The sequence below is a fragment of the Palaemon carinicauda genome, chromosome 3, assembly GCF_036898095.1.
Source record: "Palaemon carinicauda isolate YSFRI2023 chromosome 3, ASM3689809v2, whole genome shotgun sequence".
Taxonomy (NCBI): Eukaryota; Metazoa; Arthropoda; class Malacostraca; order Decapoda; family Palaemonidae; genus Palaemon; species Palaemon carinicauda.
The window spans coordinates 60671110-60691859 of record NC_090727.1 but is presented as its reverse complement, the minus strand read 5'-3'; the positions used below and the strand labels follow the sequence as shown (position 1 = coordinate 60691859).

The 20750-nt window shown below is 37.1% G+C and overlaps 1 long non-coding RNA gene across 3 annotated transcripts; it reads left to right on the top strand.

Moving 5' to 3' along the window:
* Positions 1–2483: 2483 nt before the first annotated feature.
* Positions 2484–19745, top strand: LOC137638303 (uncharacterized). Of its 3 annotated transcripts, none has more exons than XR_011044017.1 (3): positions 2484–2563; positions 14066–15788; positions 17066–19745. It is a non-coding gene; the product is annotated as an uncharacterized lncRNA (long non-coding RNA). The 3 variants fall into 3 exon arrangements; XR_011044016.1 differs by having other exon boundaries at positions 14066–15783; positions 17066–19744; XR_011044018.1 differs by lacking the exon at positions 2484–2563 and adding an exon at positions 5230–5340 and having other exon boundaries at positions 14066–15783.
* Positions 19746–20750: the final 1005 nt, after the last annotated feature.

Genomic DNA, 20750 nt, shown 5'->3' with positions numbered 1-20750 from the left:
TATGATTTACATGGTACCTGGTGCATGTCCGTACCCTACGTATTTGGATGTCCTTTTTTTTTATTATTAAATCTATCATATTCAACCTTGTCTTCATCATTATTACTGCTTCTTAGAGTTAAGTCCACCTTTTAATATCATTATTATTAGCTATGTTACAACCTTAGTTGGAAAAGCAGGATTCTATAAGCTGAAGGGCTCCAACAGGGAAAAATAGCTCAGTGAGGAAAGGAAACAAGAAAATAGATAAACTACAAGAGAAGTAACTAACAATTAATGTAAAATATTTTAAGAACAGTAACAACATTAAAATAGATCTTTCATATATAAACTATTAAAACTAGAAAAAACTAGAGGAAGAGAAAGAAGATAATAGTTTGCCAGAGTGTATACTCGGGTAAGAGAACTTTGTAACCTCTTCTGCCATTAGGTTACTATAGGCCTACATAAACATAAAAGGTAGGAAACCTTGGAGGAATAACTATTATAACCAGGGAATGAACTCCGGAGGAGGAAATACTCCTGCTGATGTGGCATAAGTGACTAAAATTGAAATTAAGTATTCTAATGAACTTTGAGGTTCATTTTGTGTTTGCCAGCTATCATTATCAAATGCTATATTCACTATTATAGCAATACGTCAATCTATATTTCAGTGACATTTGTTATATTGGCATCATCTTTGTTAAGCAGCTCTTCTAGGAGAAGAGCATTTTAAAATCAAATCATTGTTCTCTGGTCTTGGATAGTGACATAACCTCTGCATCATGGTCTTCTTCCGCTGGCTTGGGTTAAAGATCTTTGGTTTAAGGGTACACCCTGGTACACTATTCTATTTGTTTCCGTTTCCTTTCCTCACTAGGCTATTTTCCATGTTGGAGCCCTTGGGATTATAGTATATTGCCTTTCCAACCAGGGCTGTAGCTTAGCTAGTAAAAATTATATTCAAATAGCAGTCTATTTACAGAAGTATACAGTACACCTATACCAAAATGCTCAACATGAATAGGCCTAAGTGTGTGCATAATTTTTAGATCTTTAAATTAATTTTAAAATGGAATTAAGCAGCTGCTTTTAATGTAAAATATTGTGTATTTCCAATTCCATTTGGTGTTCAAGTAAAATGCATCAGACGCCTTCAACCAAACTTTGCTAAATGCCTTCATTTCAAAACTTCTTCATTGTCCATAAGGGTGAACTTTGCAGCAAACACATCACAAAAGATATAGTTACATCGTTCAACTGTTTCTGTAACTCGATAAAACTATTAGAAGGGTAATTAAATAACATCTCCCTTCATTTAGAATATAGATAAATATTTGTAAACATAGTTAAACTAACATAATACTTCCAAGTAGTAGAATAAAAAGTAGGATACCAAAGTAGTCCTATGCCGAAATAAGGATATTTTAAAGCCGATTATAATTGTAAATACAAATAGCTATTTTATACATGTGGAGCCTATTGCCAAACTATAAATCCTAGGTTTTAATATACTATCTAATTTCAGTTTATGGTGATATTTCTTTCCAAAAGAAATCTTACTAATTCTATATCATACAATTATATAAGTTTTGGAAGATGATACTCCTTAAGGTATTAACTCATCAATTTTCTAATATGACTTTATAACGAAAAGAAAAGAAGAAGAGAAAAAAAAAAGTTTTCCGCTGTGGTTAAATAAATTATAGTTACCCTTAAATAAGATTTTCTTTAATTTAAATTTTGTAGTTTTCTTTTTCCTTAGGTCATTGATCCAGGGATAACTTACTTATACATTTCACTCGTTTATATCCATCAAATATCAAATTATAATCGTACGAATATCTTCTGAAATCCTATTATAATTCAGTTAATATATCATAAGAATGTTTAAATATATCCTAAGCAAAAGACTATAATCTTAGCTGATGAAAAGGCTATAGAACGCAGACTATGGTGGCGGTCCCTGATTGGTTGAAACAATTCTTTAACCCGAAGGACAACTTTTTGTGAATTTGTCCCCAAATCTGGGAATTTTTAAACGTTTTGGGGGGCATTGAGTGTGGAAATTCCCTTACGTCTGGTAAATGTAAAACATTATCTAAATACTCATGAATAATTATCCAGTCTTCAATAAGACATAATGAAAGTGAATGACTTAATTACGTTTTATTGTTTTCCAATGGTATGACGTTCATGGCAATTAGAAATTTATTAATATATCTTTCAGAGCACAAATTGAAATCAGGACACAAATTCATCATTAATAAAACAAAATATACTGTATGTTGTTTCACAATTAGAACAATTAGAAATAAAACAGAATAGATTATAATTACAGATGGTACAGGAGTACACTGTACAGCATTTAATGGGCTGTAAATTTAATTGTGTTGAAAAATGCCTGGAGAAATTACTTCTGGTCAGGGGAACTTTTAGGGAATGTCTAGGGATGTTCCTGACTGTGTAAACTGTAGAAGAAGATTCATTTCTGTCTCAGACAGAAATGAAGGAAGAAGGAACCGTGTCTCGTGACTCGTCTTTTAACTTGTGACCCTGCAAACAGTGAAGGATTTTATGGGTAAGGAGGGACAAACTTTACAAGGTTCTATTGATTTTATTATGTTCTCGCGGTATCTTTAATTACTTAAAATACTGGAGATTCGAATATCTTGTTGGTGCTGTAGGTTTACATGTGTTAAACCATTGAATTTCTTTAAGGGTCTTTTATTGGTGAAGAAACTTTATAAAAGACATTTCTCTAAAATGGCCTTTTTTAGCGTGTGTTGGTAATTCCATTAATCAGTGAGTGGTTATTAAATGAGATTGTTTCCAGATATGGCTTTAACTTTTCAATTAATGAGATGGTGTATAACTGTAGTCGCTGTGTGGTTTTAGTTCCAGTTAAGGAATCTGTAATTACCTATAATTGAAGTCGTTACTATAAGAATGAATTGAGAAAATACTCCTGCCTGTAGCCGTAGCCCTAGATTTTAGAATCCAAATCAAATGTCGATCATTTTTATGGAATTTTTGTTCCCTTGGTTAAAATAGAGGGTCGTATCATTTTATTATTTGCGCAATGTTTTATTAAGAAACGACAGAACTTTTTAATCACATACTTTGATGTAATCTGATAAGAAATTTGATTAGAGATTAGTTTTTCCATTTTAAAAGGTGTGAATATGATGGTGTAAACTATAGTGAAAACTGTTATTTGTGTAATTATTTGCATTGCAAAAGTGTAATTAAGAAACGAGGGTTTTAGGTGGTTTGATGGAAAGTTGTTCGTTAGTTGATCAAAAATATAATTCAGTGAGCAACTCAACATTCTCACAAAATCATTATTTTATTGATACACAGAATTAATTCTTTGTTATAATTTGGTATATACATACTGTATAAATATACATATATCATTCGTTTGAATACAAATGCATACAATTCTTGACATAAATATATACAATCATTTTGCTTTTAAGAAACAACCATTGTCTCACTTTACGTTAGTATGATAACTCGCAGTATCAACCACGCCCACCAATTAATCTCTCTCTCTCTCTCTCTCTCTCTCTCTCTCTCTCTCTCTCTCTCTCTCTCTCTCTCTCTCTCTCTCGTGCAGGTCTGTCCTATTTCCCATTATCAATTTTTGCTAACCTTGATTTAATTGATTGTTTCAAAGTTCGATGTTTTCATTTCAATACAGAAACAGATATCCACCTGGACGTGACTACAGGTGTACTTGTTACATATAATGATAGCCTAGATATTATATTCTAAATGATTTATAAAAATTGAGAAAGTTTTGTTATGGCTTCATCAAAATTACTTTCTCCACTACGTTCGTGCAATAAGAAATAGGCCTATCAAATTTTATTTTCCCACAGGAATTTGTTTGAAACTCAGTTGAAGGTTCAGCCCCAAGGGATTTATATCTTTAATGGTGAAAAATATGGTTCTGGGCTAAAGCGTATTTTCAAAGTAAGGAGGACTACTGTAGTCTCTTGATTGGAATTACAAGCGATGTACTATCATGCAGAAATTGCTGTAAAATTCTTAAATCATCAGTGCAAATGTTTACAATTATCAATAGAACGTTGATGTAAACTGGGATATGTAATATTTTCTAAATACTTTTACCGAATGAGAAGAGAGAGAGAGAGAGAGAGAGAGAGAGAGAGAGAGAGAGAGAGAGAGAGAGAGAGAGAGAGAGAGTTTCAAGCACCAAAGGAGAAATTACTTTGTCAAAGCTCCTATCTTTTATATCATATTAAGGAAATTTTGTGAAGCTCTCTCTCTCTCTCTCTCTCTCTCTCTCTCTCTCTCTCTCTCTCTCTCTCTCTCTCTCTCTCTCTCTCTCTCTCAGCTGCTTTGTAATAATAGAAGCATGCCCCAATTTACTGCTTTATTTCGGTTATTTAACAAATATTTTGTTAGTAAACTTTTAAGTTTCATGAGTGGGTCTCCCACATAAGTATTGCTGACGTCAGAACTGTTTAATTTCAGTGTCCCTGTAACATTGTTAATAATAACTTAAAATATATTCTTACTTGAGAGTGAGAATAACATTGATATCCTATGTCAGCAACTGGGAGTTCCATAGTCGGTAAGATTACAAGAACATTTTGTTCAGTCTTTCGAAAAAGCTATCTTCGCGTAGAGGTAAATTTGAAGACATCCTTCGGTTTTGATAAGTCTCTCTCTCTCTCTCTCTCTCTCTCTCTCTCTCTCTCTCTCTCCTCTCTCTCTCTCTCTCTCTCTCTCTCTCTCTCTAAATACAGGAAAGCAGTAAGCATCAAATCCATTAAAATATCAAATATTCGGAAGTGTATCCCAAGATATGTTATTTGTAAGTTTAGATTAAGTCAGCTCAGCACATGCACTTACACAGAAGTGAGTGGTTGGTAGAATAAAGGCTTAATTTTTATCTTTAAGGGACTCCATACCACCAATGCATTGAAATTCAGTTTAAATCAAAGTAGGAAATTACGTGATAAAAGCGAAAGTAGAAACACGACTTTTTACGTAGATTTTTAGAAAAATATTCTTGGGAAAACCTTTATAAAAACGATTTATTTTGTATGCAACACTCTCTTTTATCTCATATTCCATTAGCGTATGTATAATGACCTAATTGTCTCATTAGTAATGACTGACCTAAGTGTGGGGGGGGGGGGGGGCGTTGCCCTGGTCTGTTTTTCGACCAACCAGACAGAACTGGTTTTCTGCATATTTGTTCTTCGTCTAAAAGGGTGGACCTACTCGTTGTCAGGGAACTTTAAAAAAAGTCCGTATATAATCTGAAAATGGGAAGCCTTATTCAGCCATTAATACCAACAGTCTTCGTTCAGTATCACGGTAAACGGTTGTATTTATTTTGCATGAATTAATTTTGTTACTAAGTAATGATTACCTTCAGGGGGAAATTACTGGCGACATTTTGATAAAAAAGAAACACCTTAGTTTCTCATACATTTGGTTCCATTAAGTTAAGGAACTTTACTTAAAGGGCTGTTTTTTGTGTCCCTGTCACACAGAGAACACCTACTCCCTGCAGAGACTACAAGGTCATTTTTCGTGTTCATTCTAAGGTATTTTACATATCACACATTTCGTGTTTACTGTCAAATGCTTTCGTTTTCAAGCGAGGTACTATTTAGGGTTAGCATTTATCCTCGCCTTATTTGCAATGACCTATTTACTATTAGTTTTCATGTTGATTCTGGCAGAATCGTAATAAGTTAGGTCAAATTTCTTGTGTAATTTTGATATTTGAGAAAATATTCTTGGAAAGCATTTATTGATATGCCTTATGTATTGAACCGTCATCAATATTTTCCTATCATTCACTAGTGGGCAGGCGTAATCAAAGCATTAGTTAGTAACTAAACTCTTACTGTAACTGGGGCGGAGGTGTCCCTAGTCTGTTTTTCGACCAGTCAGGCAAAAGTGGTGTTCAACGCAGGCCTATTTGCTCTTCGTTAAGAAGACAGGCCTACTCGTGGTTAGCTATTTTTTTTTAGATCAGTTTGTAATCTGAAAATAGGAAGTCTTATTTAGTTTAATGTAAAGGTAATAAGTTATTTTTGTTTTGAATGTATTAAGTTTTGAATTAATAAATGATGAACAGTTTCATGTAGAAATTTCCGAAGGCAATATCATTTTGATGGAATAAAGCTGGTTATTAGTGATGCACAAGATTGAATAAAGCGTCAATACTGTCTTTGATACTTCGTGGACGAAGCAACTTTAATCGAAGGCTTGACTATAAACTCTCTATTGATTTTTGCCTTTTCATAGCTTAAGGGAAAATTGTCCTCAAAACATCAGGGCAATAAAATTAGCTGTATCCTCGGTCAGGTGAGTTAAATTGTCTTTACGCTGTGTGCAGGTTACGTAACATAAGGTTTTGATGAGAACCAGAGTTCTATGAGCCTGGTGTGGACCATATTATCAATTATTAGCATCTTTGTGACCTTATGGTTAGCCATGCTTTGTCTAATAGGGCTCTAATAAACGTGACTTCTAGCGCTTTTATGTTGGCGGTTTTGCAGTTGCTTTGCTTGTGAACGTGGCCCTTCAGTGTAAAGCAGTGATAGGCTTGGAATCTCTCTCTCTCTCTCTCTCTCTCTCCCCTCTCTCTCTCTCTCTCTCTCCTCTCTCTCCAGAAAATAGCAAATACTTGGAATAGACTTCCACCGGATGTAGTAAACAGTAACACGGTAAACCAAGTTCAAGAATAAATTAGACAAGATCATAAAAACTTTCTAAATGCTTAAACCAAATCGCTCTACCAAAGCAAATGGAGTCTCCAAAGATCGACTAAAAAGTCTTTTGAGACATCCGAAATCCTTGTAACTCCTTGAAACTCGCGCTCGTGTATTCTATTACCTTTCAACACACAGAAGTGACCTCATCATGACTACTTATTTCAAAATTACCCTTTTCTAAGAATTTGCTATGGTGACCCCCTTTAGGTATTCTACTAGTAATCCTTCCAGCCTGTGGATTTAAATCCATCTTGCAGTCGTCCTACTGGTGGCTTATTTCCTTCATTTCAAAATGGTCCAAAATATCCCATTTAGTTTTCTATACAGTTTTCGGTTGATTAATTTGGTAGTTAAGATCCAATTTGTCTAAAGCTGTTGATCCTATGTGAGAGAGAGAGAGAGAGCGAGAGAGAGAGAGAGAGAGAGAGAGAGAGAAGAGAGAGAGAGAGAGAGAGAGAGGAGGGGGGGGGGGGGGGGGGGGGGCGGTTAACATTTACTTAATTGCATGAAAGAATTATTGTGAAGACTGTGCCACTCTCTCTCTCTCCTCTCTCTTCTCTCTCTCTCTCTCTCTCTCTCTCTCTCTCTCTCTCTCTCCTCTCTCTCTCTCCTCTCTCTCTCTCAAAGAAAATATTTTCTAAATCACCGGAAGCTTATTCAGTCTCTAAACCTATTCGAATAAACGATCTTTTTTCCTAAAATATCATCGCTGATTCAAATTCATTTGAATGAAATAATTATATTAGTTGATCTTTCATAATCCAGTCAACAAACAAATTGTAATCACCTCATTAGTTATGGCAAAACTCTTTTTCATAAGTACTATTAGTTCCTCATCAGTGTTTTCGGTCTGCCAAGCAAAGGTCGTTACTTGCAGTTTTGCGCAAGGTGGGAAGACAGAGAAACGCGTCTTCGGTGTTACCTAATTATAAAGATAGTTGTTAACTTACCGGGTACTTTTTTTTTCTTTCTTGTGTCCAAAAGAACGATAAATACTTTCATGTGTAAATTACCTTCGACATTATGTGAAGCAAAACTGGTTATATGTAATAAATGTGTTTCTTCAATGCACACTGTGGGTGCTTCTGTGGGGGGGGGGGGGGGGGGTTTACTGAGGAGTGGTCTGTATTTGTGAAAGGGAAATATATTCGGAGGATATAAATCATGAATCAAATTCATGTACATTATGTAAATTAACAATCGAAAAAAAGATATCGTTACCCCAAATTTAGCTTGTGTTCTTAATAGGCCCCACGTTTATTGAATTGTGCCACGACCTTTTTATTCATTTACTAAGTGTATTAGCTCGAAGCAAATATACATAGTGTGCTTAACCATATTGATACATTAGGTCACTTTCTTTACTTTAAGGGCTGTTTTCATGGTCCTATGACACAGAGGAACACTTGAGCCCTGCAGGGCTTACAAGATCTGTTTGTCATATACATTATTAGGTATTTATCGTATCATACATCGAATTCCGTGTTTATTGTCATATCCACATATTATTGAAACTCTGGAAACGAAAAAGTCTTCAGTTTCTTTTTGAAAGCCTTAATATCTTCAGTCTTTCTAATGTCTTGTGGGAGCTTATTGTATAGTCATGGGACCGCTTATTTGAAAGCTGTAGAATCTACAGTAAAAGTTTAAAGGTTTAAATGCCGATTATGAATGGCAGAGGCTAGGGACAGTGGCATTGCCCTATTGAGCAGGACAATTCCCTAGAGGCTAACCATATGTACATATGATCAGCGCCCAAGTCCCCTCTCCCTAAGCTAGGACCAAGGAGGGCCAGGCAATGGGTGTTGATGACTCACCAGATAGACCTATAGGCTCCCCCAAACCCCCTATCCCTAGCTCACAAAGATGGTGAGGTTGTAGCGACCAAACGAAATTGACATGTATCTTGGTTCCATTAACTCGAAACTATCTAACTATTCTCGTGTCAGCACAATATGTAGCAATTCTCTTAGATGTTTTGGACGTCCGATTCTGATAACTAGTCATTGCACAAAGACCTTAGTCTAGCTTAAATAGGTAGCCAGTGTAATTTAATAAGTATTGGAGTGATACTTTCTTGAGGTGGGGCACCTTTTTATCAGTCATGCAGCTATGTTTATGTTTCGTAATATCTTAAGTTGTCATTTGAGATCGTAACAGAGCGAGTTTCAATAGTCAATTCCGGAAATAACACAGGACTTATCATAGTCTCAGTTTGCCTTACTTATGGAGTGACGTAATTATGACGTCATTATAACAAAACAGAAAATGACGAGTGGACTTGTCCATTGTAGTTATAATATAAACTGGAAAGAAATTATTTTCACACATCAAAGCCAGCTTGAACAGACTCTTAGTGTCTGATGAAGGGCGAGAAATAAACCCGTAAAAGTAATGCCAGGGAAGTTGGACAATCGTTTAGTGGTTGTCCCAAGTTATTTCGGTTTGGTTTTGGAAAGAGACAGATTCGACCGGCGTTGTCCTCATTAGCCGAAATTACAACTAAAGGTAAAGTTTATTTGATTTTGAGATCCCTCAAGGTCCCTCACCCCAAATTTTCTCATCCAAAGATCTGTCACCTTGAGCGAGGATCTTTAAGTGTTAGTTTATATTAATATAAACTCATAAAATAAAAGTAATTTATTGAAACGTACGATAATACCCAAAATGTGAATATGGATATTGTGCAACGATATGTTCACATAACTTCTCAAAATGTCGCGTGAATTACTGTAGGTATAAGTTTAACAATTCTTGCAGCCACGCGTTGGCTTTATATAGCATGATATATCGATTTCATTAGTAATCCCACGACCGCCCAACGTTACTAGACTGGCTTAGAAGTATGAAACACACTTCCCACCAAAAAGCTGTTGTTGTCAATCGTAGTTTTTTTCCAGAGAGGTTTACTTGACGTCTTGTCTTTGTGCCTTCAATTCGTTCACTCCAGGGATACATGTTATGAAGTATGAACCCAATTCTGCAGTCAGTGTCTATAACTACAGTGAACCCTCGCTACTTCGCGGTTCGACAATCGCGGATTCACCACTTCGCGGGGTTTTCCCATAACCCATATATATATACATATCGCGGATTTTCCGGAAAATTCGAAAATACCGCGAAATCTGAAGATAACCAAATACGATATTTTGTTACCTGTAATTCCATTAATACTGTAATTATAGTAATATCTGCTCTTACTGATTGTTCATTGCATTACATATGATATATAATTCAGCACAGAAAGAAATAAAACACGAAAAGAGAATGTGATCATACGATAATTCAGTACGTAGTAAAATTAAATCGAACATGAAACGCAAATCAGATGCAGTCATACCATATTAGAATGGTGTGTACTGTAATGGATGTGCTTCTTTTCCATGAATCTTTTGTATGTATACGTACGTAGTACAGTACTGCATCCAATAATATTCTTTGTTGCAAAAATCACATTTCGAATAAGTACTGTAAGCGTACGAGAGAGAGAGAGAGAGAGAGAGAGAGGAGAGAGAGAGAGAGAGAGGCGTAAAATAGCGTACGTACGTAAATTTTTATTATTATTGTTATTATTATTATTATTGTTGTTGTTGTTAATAAAATTATTATTGTTATTATTATTAATCATTATTATTATTATTATTACTGTACAGTATTATTATCATTATTTATTATTATTACGGTATTGTACTTAATCTACGTACGTTCAGTGTGCGCGGGACATCTTCTATGAGTAACCAACGCACCATAGTACTGTATAAGACGGGTTGTGATTGGTTCAAGCGCTGATAGATGACGAATCAAAACTCAAGTTTTGTTATCTAGCCTGTGATTGGTGTTTTGCCCGCATCTTCTACCCGCAGCATCAAAGTTCTCGCGGGACTGCATCGTTCACTTTCTCTTTCCGCGTATTGCTGAGTAGACGTTCTTAAGTTTGTGAAGTTGAATCTGTGCTGTGTGCGACTGTTTTAAGTTGAACTTTTTGTTGAACTTTCTGTTACAATGGCTCCCAAGCGTTCTGCTTCTAGTAAGGCTGGTAGTGAGCCTAAACGCCACCGAAGAATGATGACGATAGCTGAGAAGGTTACGCTTCTCGACATGTTAAAAGATGGTAGAAGTTACGCGGCCGCCGGCCGCCATTTTGGCATCAACGAATCCACCGTTCGCTACATCAGGAAGGACGAGGCGAACATTAGAAAGACTGCTGCAATCACCTTTAGCAGATCAGCGAAGCGAGTCGTTACAACGCGTAATAAAACGATCGTACGCATGGAAGGTGCTTTAGCTGTGTGGATTGCCGACTGTCGGAAGAAGAACATAGCGTTGGATACGAACACCATCCGAACAAAGGCTTTGAGCTTGTATGAGAATTTTGCGGCAAAGGAACCTCATGACGACGATGGCGACCATGCTGAAGAAGATGATGATGTAGATGATCCTCAACCAGGGACCTCCACTGATTCCCAGCGTCAGAAACAACGTTTTTTCCGCCAGCAAAGGATGGTTCGCGAAGTTTCAGAAACGCTTCGCCCTGAAAAGCGTTTCCCTGCATGGGGAGTCTGCTTCCGCTGACACTGCCGCTGCTGAAACTTACGTGAACCAGACTTTCAAGAACATTATCGCTGAAGGTGGATACAAGCCGGAACAAGTGTTTAATATGGATGAAACCGGCTTGTTTTGGAAGAGAATGCCGTCGCGAACTTTCCTGTTCAAAGAGGAAGCCAAAGCCTCTGGCTTTAAGGCATTCAAGGATCGCGTTACCCTCGTGATGTGTGGCAATGCTGCTGGATTTTTGTTAAAGCCGGGGCTTATTTATAAGTCGAAAAATCCTCGCGCTTTGAAAAACAAAAATAAGAATCTCCTTCCCGTGTACTGGATGCATAATCAAAAAGCATGGATTACGAAGATGCTGACCTCCAACTGGTTCCACCAGTGTTTCATCCCGCAAGTCCATGAATATCTCTTAGAGAAGGGCTTGCCATTCAAGATCCTTCTCCTTATGGATAACGCTGGTGGACACGCAACTGACCTGTCGCGTGAGGGCGTTCAGGTTGAGTTCCTGCCACCCAACACCACGTCATTAATTCAACCAATGGACCAGGGGGTTATCAGGGCGTTCAAGGCCCTCTACACGAAGAATACCTTGGCGGACCTCGTTGCGTGTGTGGATGCTGCCCAAGATGACGAGGATGAAGACTTCAACTTGAAGGCGTACTGGCGGCAGTACACCATAGCCACGTGCCTGCAGAATATTCAAAAGGCACTTCAAGAGATGAAACCTGCAACCGTAAATGCGAGCTGGAAGAAGCTGTGGCCCGATATTGTTTACGACGACAAGGGATTTACTCCGTCGGAAATCCAACACTCTGCAATACGGAAATCTGTGCAGTTGGCTGCCATAATTGGGGGTGACGGGTTTGGCGACATGACGACTGAAGACGTCGACGAGTTGTTGGACTGCCATTCCCAGCCCCTAACTGACGCAGACCTCGAAGACCTGACGAAATCGGCAAGTGAGGAAGAGAGTGAGGGTACCCAGGAAGAGACCCAAGAAAATGTAGAAGAAACGGGCTTAACATTAGAACGGCTCGCCAAGTTCTGCAACCATATGAAGGAGGCGAAAGAAATGTTGCAAGAGTGGGACGAGGATATGGTTCGCTCGATGCAATTCTGCAACAAGGTCGATGACATCACGACTCCCTACAGGATGCTCTTGGATCGAAAAAAGAAGCAGCGGCAACAACTTCCAATCACAATGTTTTTTCAGCCTCGCAAAAAAGAGCCAGTTCCTCCTGCTAGTACGCCTTCGGAAGAAATTGAAGAAGTTGAAGAGGTGTCCCAGGAAAAGACACCTCCGTCTGAAGAGACGTAAAATACTATCATTGACTGCACAGTAGAACACATCATCAGCTTCATCATCATCATTTCTACTGTGCAGCAAATTCATCGCCATCGTCATTCAAGTTTTTCTGGAACTTCTTTCGTGGTGAGTACAGTAACAATCTTTATTTTTTACTTTAACCTGTTTTATAGTTTAGTACTGTACGTACTGTATGCATTAAGTTAAAGGGAAGGTTTTAAAAGTCTACATGTTGTAACCTATCATATTTTTTTTGTTTAAAATTTACATTTACGTACGTAAAACAATCTCTCTCTCTCTCTCTCTCTCTCTCTCTCTCTCTCTCTCTCTCTCTCTCTCTCTCTCTCTCTCTCTCAAATTGTTTTCCTGCTTTGCTACGTACAAGTACTGTATAATTTATATTTGTAAGGTAACATATTTTGTAAATGCTTTGTACTGTAAATACTGTATGTACTGTATCATTATTTATCACTACTGTATCATCATGCGTGTTAAATGCCTTGTTTGTTCTGAGCGTGGTTGTTTACTGAGCGTACACGCCGTCGTTTCAGGCGGCGTCATAAAGAAAAAGATTTCATTTGGAAGTCCTAAGAAAAATACGTAAACTAAAACATTGGTAATAAAAAAATCAACATACAGTACTGTATAATCAATATAATCGATGCAAAAACTAACCATACGTACATATATGTGTACACTAAATGAGTTTGTTTCTTCATTATGATCAGAGATGAACGTAAACAAAACATTGGTTGCCATTTTTTATCGTGCTTTTTAGGTGTTTAGGAAACACATGATATAAAATCGCCTTTAATATTTGTGCCTGTTTTAGTTTAGGGTGCTGTAGTACATGCATTAAGTGTTCTGTACATTACAGGGTGTAAAGGGTGGTTTGTTAACAGTACTACGTACAAGGGAAGGTTTTAAAAGTCCGAATATACATGTTAAATAAATAGGTAAATATGCTGTCACTACTTCGCGGATTTTCACCTATCGCGCCCGCGTCTGGAACCTATCTACCGCGATAAACGAGGGTTCACTGTATAACAATTATACTGTCGTATAACAATCTTTAGTTGTGAAATTTTACTTAAATTTTAACTAGTAAAGTAAGGCAAAACCTCTTCAGCCGGTATGTTCCTGTGTACTAGTAACCCCACATTTGTGGCCAATAGTTTGTGTGGTATTTTTTGACAATTTGATTAATACAACCAATGAATTATGGCTTGTTCAACAAATTAACCGCTTGTATTTGTTCGGGCTATCGTGGATATCTTGTAACTAGTTTTTTTTATGCATTTTATTAAACTCAGCTGTTGATATTGATAGTCAACTAGTAATAAGTGTCTTGAGTTTGGAAAGTGTCTTTAACTATTTTGGGGAAATTTTAGCCAAGAACAAAAGTAGGCAAAAGTAAAAATGTTGCTAAAATGTCCTTTTCAATTCTTTCCAGATTTGTACTCCAGTGACACTGAGGACTGGAAGAGGACACAAAGGCTGTCATGCAACAAGTTGAGAAATTGCAAGATCTTGAATCTTTTGTCTTCTGTATGATCAGTGGGGGAATGCCTCTGGCAGAGGTCGCAGTTTCACGGGGCGTTTGTCCGTAGGAGGAAGAGCGTGCGCATGAGAATATTTGCGTGCGTGGGCTATCCTCCCCACTGTCACCTATGGGGCCAAAACTTGGAATCTAACAAAAAAAAACTTTCCCTTGAATTACGAACAATGCAGAGGGCACATGAGAGAATTATGCTAAATCTAACATGGAAGGATAGAAAAACAGCTAAATGGATACGTCAAAAAACTAAAGTAGTGGATATCCTTGAAACCATTAGCAAGCTCAAATGGAACTGGGTGGGGCACATTGCCAGGATGACAGACAACTGATGGACATCACGAACAACCTTCTGGACACCCCGAGGATACACAAGAAACCGAGGAAAAAAAAAAAAAAAAAAAAAAAAAAAAAAAAAAAAAAAAAAAAAAAAAAAAAAAAAAAAAAAAAAGAACCCTGCTGACGAGATGACTTAGACCAACATAAGCAACAGTGGCACAGAATAGCTTGCGATAGAAGTCTGTGGAGGAACCTGGGGAAGGCCTACATCCAACAAAGGACTTTTGAAGGCTGAAATGATGATGATGATGATGAGCCAAGTTAAGTATGACGTCATCAAAGATGAACTGATGCTGTAAACTTTGCTTGAATAGTGAAATTTTTTTTAGGTTCTATGCTTTTTAGAAGACAGGTTAGATTTGGGCCATTTAGTGCTGGTATGAAGTTCCTCAATCACGTACAGAACAATATTAGATTATGTTGCGTAAATAGCAGATATCTAAGATCTTTGTGTTTTTATAGATTTGTTTTTCTTTCAGTGAGAGTTTTTGTTCTTAATTTGAAACTGGGGTGATAGGCCTCCTAGGATTCACTTAAGCTGTGTTGATCAAACTATCATGAATTTGTTTTAATTCGAGTCTTTTGATTAATTCCCGTAGTTGCCAAGATTTGATTAAATCGATGCATTTTTGGTAAAAAGAAAGATTTAAATGCAATTATAGTTTAATTCGAGATTTCCATTTGGACATTAAATAATAGTCACATACTTTTTTTGGACAACAAAACAGAAGTTTATTTTTTTTTGGCAAAATAATTTTAGGAGAAATTAGTTAAGTACAATAAGTCTTTTAATAGTTTATACATGACATATTTGTTTTTGTCGTTGTTAATACTTTATATATGACATATTTGTTTTTGACGTTGTTAGTAGTTTATATATGACATATCTGTTTTGACGTTACTTTCTTTAGAATGATTTATTATTAATTTTTTTTTCGTCATTTATTTATTTCCTTATTTCCTTTCCTCTCTGGGCTATTTTTCCCTATTGGAGCCCTTGGGCTTATAGCATCATGCTTTTCCAACTAGGGTTGTAGCTTGACTAGTAATAATAATAATGATAATGATAATATTAATAATAATGATGATAATAATAATGATGATAATAATAATAATAATAATAATAATAATAATAATAATAGGCAAACGCAAAAAAAAATATATTGAAATGACCTTTTTAATTCTTTCTACATTTGTGTTCCAGTGTGTCCGAATGACGCGCAGACGCCGTTGTTCCCCAAGTTGAGACATTGCCTCCTGACTTCTGCGTGAGCCTAGTTAAGTATGACATCTTCAGTTATCTGATACTGTAAACTCCGTTTGGATGTTAAAATTATCTTAAAAATTGTTTGCTTTTAAGAAACTAGGTTAGATTTTTTTTTTTTTGCCATTTAGTACTCGGGTGAAGTTACACGAGTACAGGGATGGAATGTTAGATATTTGATATTGAGGATTTGGTATTTCTGGATATTAGTTTTCACATATGAGAAAATTTTTTAGGAAATGGAGCCTTCAGATTAAAATTTAAGTGATAGGATTCACTCTGTATACGAACAAACATTCATACATTGTTTTTTTCTGAATGATTTTTCTCTTTCGTAAAACCCGTTAGTTAGAAAGCTTAGATTAAATTCGTTTCTTTTTTTATTATTAAAATAAATGGTTTTAAACTCAAATAGCCTAAGTTTAGAGATTAGTTCTATACCTCTGTTTAGGTGTGAAATAAGTCAGCTACTTTTAGATAAACGTTTTAGATAAATAAAAAAAAAATCAAATCAACTTTTTTTTTTTTTTTTTTTTTTTTTTTTTTTTTGCAAAGGTGTTCAGGTTAGTGTATGTGTGAAGCTACACATCGGTTAAGTTGAATTGTTATCGTAAGTGAGCAGTGATGTCAGTACGCCATGTGTGGTGCGCTGTAGATGCTAATTCAACTTAGTTTAATTTTTTTTAGCAAAGGATTTTCTACTCATATTTTTGAGAATTTACTGTTGAGAACTTGACATAGAAACTCTAGTACATTTTATTAGTTCTTAAGATATCCTAGATTTTTGGGGGGGTCCTGAAATATTCTAATTTCTTCACCAAATTATCAAAATATATAGAATATCATAGATTTTGTTGCTTACGTCATCCTAATCATTTTGGAGCTTGGAATATCCGGCTTTTAGGTGCTTAAGATATCCTACTTTTGGGGGACTTCAAATATCCTACTTTTGGGGGCTTAAAATATCCTACTTTTGGGGGCTTAAAATATCCTACTTTTGGGGGCTTAAGATATCCTACTTTAGGGGGCTTAAGATATCCTACTTTAGGGGGCTTAAGATATCCTACATTTGGGGGCTTAAAATATTCTACTTTTGGGGGCTTAAGATATCCTACTTTTGGGGGATTAAAATATCCTACTTTTGGGGGCTTAAGATATCCTAATTGGTTTTCGATTGAACTGATTTATCAAACATATTATTGCTTAAGAATTACTAAAAACAGTACTAAATTTATATTTCATAAATCTTGATTAGTAATTTTCTGTGAGTTCCTGTTAACACTTTCGTCTTTCAGGTTGATGTGGACTCCTGCTCGGACACTTAGAACCCTTTAACCAAAAGGATGATGAACATTGACTATCCTAGATCAATCGACACTCCTGGTAAAATTCTTCAGTGGGAGAAGATCAAGTGGAACTTCTAGAACACTTTTTTGGGCATTTGTAGGAATGCCTCTATTTAAATTAGTTTTTTAAGTATCTAGTTCAAGTATTAACCCTTGGACAATGTGCTAAGTTATATTGTTAGCTTACTAATTTACCTAAATTCTTTAATTTTTAGTTTCATGAATTTAGTTTTTATAATTAAATTCCCATTAGAAATTGCTTTAATGAATAGTTGATGACTTAAATTTCGTTATGAATCAGTTTAGGCCTATCTAAATCAGTGTCAATAGCTAAGATTGCAATCTTGCGTAAGCTAACCTGAAGCTTTATAGCGCTAAATTGTATCTCATTCGCATCAACCTGGTGGCATCTGAAAAATCTTATTGTGGAAATCGTAGTTATGAAATTTCAGATAGTCCTGTAGGAGTTACTTCAGGTAGGAGTTACTTCAGGTAGAGGAAGGGCTATTTCACGTAGGCGTTATTTCAGGTTGAGGGTGGGCTATTTTACGAGGAGTTATTTCAGGTTGAGGGTGGGCTATTTCATAAACGAGTCATTTCAGGTATGAGTTTTTCAGGTAGAGGGCAGACTATTTTAGGTAGAGGCTGGGATATTTCAAGGAGGAGATATTTCAGGTAGTACTTTCACGTAGAGGCTGGGATAGTCAGGTAGAGTTCTTTCAGGTGGAGGCTGGGCTGCTGCTTCAGGTGGAGGCTGGGCTGCTGCTTCAGGTGGAGGCTGGGCTGCTGCTTCAGGTAGAGGCTGGGCTGCTGCTTCAGGTAGAGGCTGGGCTGCTTCTGGTAGAGGCTGGGCTGTTTCAGGTAGAGGCTGGGCTGTTTCAGGTAGAGGCTGGGCTGTTTCAGGTAGAGGCTGGGCTGCTTCAGGTAGAGGCAGGGCTGTTTCAGGTAGAGGCAGGGCTGTTTCAGGTAGAGTCTGGGCTATTTCAGGCAGGAGTTATTTCAGGTAGAGGCTGGGCTATTTCAGGTAGAGGCTGGGCTATTTCAGGTAGAGGCTGGGCTGTTTCAGGTAGAGGCTGGGCTGTTTCAGGTAGAGTCTGGGCTATTTCAGGCAGGAGTTATTTCAGGTAGAGGCTGGGCTGTTTCAGGTAGAGGCTGGGCTGTTTCAGGTAGGGGCTGGGCTGTTTCAGGTAGGGGCTGGGCTGTTTCAGGCAGGAGTTATTTCAGGTAGAGGCTGGGCTATTTCAGTTAGAGGCTGGGCTATTTCAGGTAGAGACTGGGCTATTTCAGTTAAATTTTAGTCTAGTGATATCCTCAGGATTTATTTATTTAATCCAGGGGGGTTGGACATTCAAATTATGAGATCCTAGAAGCAAAATTTTCCTAAGGTTTTTTATTTGTCCATTTTGACTTTCAAGAATTGAGTATTCCTAGTAAGATTTTGAAAACCTTTATTAACACTAAAACAGTTTTTAGTTTGTAATCTATATCCTTTTTAAAGTTTAGGGAAAGGGAACATGTTAGTAAATTAGTTGGGAAAATCTTAAACTAGGGTTATTGTATTAGGAATAAATAGGTTATATAAGAGTACTAAATTATCCGGTGCCAAAACTTTTATTTGATGAAAATAAGGTTTTTGTTTTTAAGTGTACATAATTTATCTCTTTTTGTGGTATTTGAATTAGGCTGCTTTAAATGCTTATTTCAAGGTGTGTTCTTGTTTAGACTTTGAATTTTTCTTTCTGTCCTATAAGCTTAAGGTTCCTTAACACAAAACCCTTTCTAGTTTCAATAGTATACCTTGGATAATTGATCCCCTACATCATGTTTTAAATTTTATAAAGGGTAATAACTAGCAAATTTATTTGGATTAATCTAAAGCTTAAGTACCCTATTGGTTCTCCATTTTAAAATCTAGAGTAAATATTTTGATGTCTGTAATTTGTATAAAAACTTATTCCTCTTTTATTTCTAAATTTGTAAGATTCAGTATTTGATCAAATTTCCATCTCTCTCTCTCTCTCTCTCTCTCTCTCTCTCTCTCTCTCTCTCTCTCTCAATATATATAAGTTAGTAACTAGAGTAGTTTACAGAAGATTCTAGGAGTATACTTTAAATGAAATAAAAAGGTATATAATATAGGTAAAAGAAAAGGTTACTGTACATGTTTGTCAGATTTTGATTAGATATTATTAGAGAATCTTAAATTTAAGGTTAGGAAAGATGATTCTAAAACTTTCTGCTTTTGGGAAGGTTGAAAGGCTGATTTGTTGATTGGCATAGATTTAAATGCTAAGGATTAAAGTTGGACTTGAACATCGATGGATAATAACGAATAGTGAATAGTTTTAGGTGACCGTTGGCAGACGAGATGGTTAGGAAAAATCTGATGTGAAAAGGCTTGAAGGGCTTTGGTGTAAAATGGCTAGGAGGGCATTAGTGTGAAAGGGCTAGGAAGGCTTTGGTGTGAAGAGGCTAGGAGGGCTTTAGTGTGAAAGGGCAGGAAGGGCATTCGTGTGAAAGGGCTAAGAAGGCTTTAGTGTGAAATGGCTAGGAAGGCTTTAGTGTGAAAGGGCTGGGAGGGCTTTAGTGTGAAAGGGCTGGGAGGGCTTTAGTGTGAAAGGGCTGGGAGGTCTTTATTGTGAAAGGGCTGGGAGGGCTTTAGTGTGAAAGGGCTGGGAGGGCTTTAGTGTGAAAGGGCTGGGAGGGCTTTATTGTGAAAGGGCTGGGAGGGCTTTAGTGTGAAAGGGCTGGGAGGGCTTTTGTGTGAAAGGGCTGGGAGGGCTTTTGTGTGAAAGGGCTGGGAGGGCTTTTGTGTGAAAGGGCTGGGAGGGCTTTTGTGTGAAAGGGCTGGGAGGGCTTTTGTGTGAAAGGGCTGGGAGGGCTTTTGTGTGAAAGGGCTGGGAGGGTTTTAGTGTGAAAGGGCTACGAAGGCTTTGGTGTGAAAAGGCTAGGAAGGCTTTGGTGTGAAAAGGCTAGGAAGGCTTTGGTGTGAAAAGGCTAGGAAGGCTTTGGTGTGAAAAGGCTAGGAAGGCTTTGGTGTGAAATGGCTAGGAAGGCTTTGGTGTGAAGTGGCTAGAAGGTCTTTGGTGTGAAATGGCTAGAAGGTCTTTGGTGTGAAGTGACTAGAAAGACTTTGTTGTGAAAAGGCTAGGAAGGCTTTGGTGTGAAATGGCTAGGAAGGCTTTGGTGTGAAGTGGGTAGAAAGGCTTTGGTGTGAATTGCTTGGAGAGCTTTGGTGTGAAGTGGCTAAGAAGACTTTGGTGTGAAATGACTAGGAGAGCTTTGGTGTGAAATAAGCTAGGTCTTTGGTCTGAAAGGGTTAGTTGGGCTTTGGTGTGAAATGGCTAGGGAGGCTTTGGGGTGAAATGGCTAGTAGGGCTGGGAAGTGTGAGGGATGGTATGTGACTGTGTGAAATTATAGGGCTTTGGCTAGTGTTAGTGATCTTCCTCATCTTGTCTTCGGCTACATGAACATACCTTGAAATTATCTTCGATTTTTTAAAATGACACAGGGGAGAATTTTGGAAAATCTTACAAAATCTTACAATTGTGTTTGAATCAGATTGTTCCCTCTAATACTTAGTTTCAGAGCTCCCATTCCCACTCCTTGATCCTTCCCCCTCCCTATTTGGAA